Source organism: Mytilus trossulus, chromosome 11 (assembly GCF_036588685.1).
Source record: "Mytilus trossulus isolate FHL-02 chromosome 11, PNRI_Mtr1.1.1.hap1, whole genome shotgun sequence".
NCBI lineage: Eukaryota > Metazoa > Mollusca > Bivalvia > Mytilida > Mytilidae > Mytilus > Mytilus trossulus.
The window spans coordinates 67,446,469-67,450,310 of NC_086383.1; positions in this window are offsets into that span (position 1 = coordinate 67,446,469).

Consider the following 3,842-nt stretch of genomic DNA (forward strand, 5'->3'; position numbering starts at 1 on the left):
CCATGCAAACTTTTTATTGACCAATAATCTATGAAAATGAGGTCAAGGTCAAATAAACCCTGTCAGAAAGATATGTTCACCTTAAAATCATTACATTGACATATTGCTTATAATATCTAATAAACAAGCTTACAAATGAAACTTGACATTGCTCATTAGACCATACAAATGTAGTGCCGGTCAGATGATACCTGCCAGACAGATATATACACATTACAATAATTACATACGCCAGATGTAGTTGACCTATTTTTTGTAATGCAAGAAAAACAGACCAAAACACAAAACTTAACACTGAGTAATGAACCTTGAAAATGAGGTCAAAGTAAAATAAAACGTGCAGATTAACATTGTAAGACACTTCCATACACCAAATATAGATGACAACTTGCTTGTAATTTAAGACAAATAGACCAAAACACAAAACCTTGATTAGAAAACGAGGTCAAGGTAAAATGCTTAATGTCAGGCTGCCAAACTCATTGTAAAATATTTCTATACACCAAATATAAGTAACCTATTGCATACAGAATTGTAAAAAAATCTTAAATACAAAAACTGAACTTAATCCACTGCACAAAACGAAGAAGGGTAAGATGACAGCTGCCATTTGAACATATACAACTCCTTATATACACCACATAGTAGAACTATTACTCATAGTATCTAAGATATGTACTCTACCACAAAAACTTAATCTTGTTACCTGATTCATGACATGATGTTGAGGTCAAGTGAAAACTGTATGACAGCCATTAGAACCTAACAAGCTATGCACAAACAAACGAACGGACGCACATACACATGCCAGTATACCCCTAGGTATGGCATACAAATAGATGTCACTATTATGTAAACTGTCCACTGTTAAAGTTTGGAATCACTGTTTAAATTTTCAATCACTATCATTGAAACTCCAGGCATTGAAACAATACTAAAAGTCCTGTGTAAAGTAATCCCTATATATTATGTAAACATAAATGATAGGCATGACAGTGCCTTGTAATTTACTAGAAGCACTAACCATTCATCTAGACATATTTTACAAAATTGATAGAGACCACCAATAACCTAACCTATACGAACTTTGACGCCCGTATATGACACGGAAACCAGGCGTAAAAATCATACTTTATCCTGGCGGCATTGCAGTGTTTACAAAATGCATGTCCAGGCGTCAACCAGGCGTAAACCAAAGAGCCAAATTTTGAGAAATGTCCCATGATCCTTTAAACAAAGCATTATGGGTATTTCTATTTACGCCATACCAACAGTTTTACGCCCGTAAGAAAACTTACACCTGGCTTATTTCAATTTACGCCAGGTTTACAGCTTTTTTATACGCCCGTAAGGACTACAAATGTATGTTTCCTGCTCCCTTACGCTTGGATCTAGACACTTAACTACCACTTACGCCTGGTTTACGCCTTATTTCCAGGCATAATACACCTTATAATTTCGTACGGGAAGTGTTAAATTGACAATTTCAGGTCAAAATTAGGTTGCTTATTAATTTGCTGCACATTGTATTTCAAGATTATATACACAAATGAATCGAATTGTTAGTCCTCAAATGGACACAGAAAAGGAAAACTCAAAAAGAAATTCCGTTATCAATGAAAAGAAAAACTAAATTCAGTTATAAGTTATAAACGGAAAACCAGGAAATTAATTTGTAAAACGATTCCTTCTAGATACTAGTTTTGATCATACACAAGCATATGTCCACGTTTGGTACAAACATGACAAATCCAGGATAATTTGTTTAAAACTTCAACCATAGAGTGAATAAAGTTTTAGCTAGCAGAGAAGTCAATCCATTAGTAAAATACGTATACATAGGAATTTAGTTGTACAAAATTTACTTCTAGATACTATCTTCTGATCATAATCAAGATTTAGTCAAAATTTCTTAGAAATCTGACATGGTTCAAGATAGTGATTAAAAAATAACCACAAAGTGACTATTTGTGCACGCGGCAGATCAGGACAGCATAATGCCTGGATCACTATGGCTCCCTTTTGCGACAAATGTCAAAGGCTCGACAAAAATAAGAGTAAATTTAAATTAAAAGTGCATGAGAAGGGATGGGTAAAATATGAAGAAATTCCACACTGCAGAGAATTGTTTGAACTTTCAAAGATCCAAAGAAAGGAAGGTATGCGAGTGGAAAGGGTTTAATATAAGTTGCAAAACTTGTTTCCCAATCAACTATAAATAAATATTTTCAAACTAAGAAATGAAGATATAAGATGCACAGTGACATCAGGAACATTGAACTAGATTTCGATTTCGATAGAATTAACTTTAATATGTTGTTTTGCTAACAAGAGAAGGTCTTTTGAACATAATTAAAACACTGTCGTGTAATGCTATAACTCCTTTAATGTTATCCAATTGTTATGGATTCCTTTTGCTGTATACGATATGCTGATATATTATACATGTTATAGTATTTGATAATAATTCTAAATACTGAAATAATTCAACTTAAGATTTCAGATTAAAACACATAAAGTAGAGAAAAAAAAAGAAAATAATCAACTAACGCTCTTTCATGAGTAATATAGTAATTGTCATGCAGAGAAGGTGTCAGATCTTGATATAAAGTAGAGGATCATAGAAAAGATTTAAGAGCGACCTATGCTAATTGGTAACAATAAATTGTATAGCCCTATTTAGCAAACAAAAAAAGAGTATATGTGTCAATTTTGAGAAAGAATTTAAATTTTCCATTGCTGATGGATCTCCAATGACGTTTTTTTTCATCAATGTCATTGATGATAGTTAAAAGTTTTATGACATGCACATTATAATTGAATATATCATGAATTTTTCAAGGTTTTTTATCGAATCTTACAATAGGAATAGTTAAATCAAAATATTGCCTTTTCGATATAGAATGTTGACAATATAATGTTATTTCCTCTGTAGAAACTTGCAATCAAATGTGTCAATTAGGTGTTTAAAATCACTTACCATTGATGCCTGTTTGTGTTGATTTGACCATTCGTCAAGGAACAAGTGTTTAATTTGACATGTATCACATTGATATGATGTTATAGGCTCTTTCATGAATTTGTTTGGTCCTATCACATTCTTTGGCTCAGTAAGTCCACATTCCCAGGTTTTCTCAAATTTTACATTTGACATTTTGAATCTTGTATGCATAATGGTGTTTAATTCCTCTGTCACAAAGTCGGCAATGTATTTGTACAAACCTTTTAAAATGTCTTCTCCAAATTCCCAAACCTGAATCTGAATAATATTTGGATATGTCATTACAAGTAATTTTCTATATTTTGTTGCATCTTGTAATTCAAAGACAGCAGTGCTTTTAAAAAGAGCAATTTGTCTTTCCTTCTGTCCAGTGACAACCCTCTCTGCAATGTTATATTTTCTGCTAAGTGAAGCAATCAAATGATTATGAAGATGTGGAGGTAGAAATATAAATTTGAAACACATCCAAGTTGATCTTTTACCATTATCTTTTGTCACATTAAACATTTCATGAATATCAATCTCAGGTTCTGCTTTAATCATGCAAGGTACATAGTAGTAAGGCATTTTTTTGGCACCTTCTGATTTGTTTGAACGTATAATGATATCAAATTTCTCCATTACTTTCAGGATATAGTCTTTATGATCATACAAAATGGTTGTCTCTTTTTTAAATATATCTTCTAACACCTCATTATTCAATTTGCCTGTTTTGTAAAATTCATTCCACTTCTTTTGATTCTTAGTACTAGCTTGGAATTTCTTTGCTGTAACAATACATTTAAAAGCATCAGACAGCCATTGTGTATCTAAAATAATATTATCTGGGAGATCCCCGAAA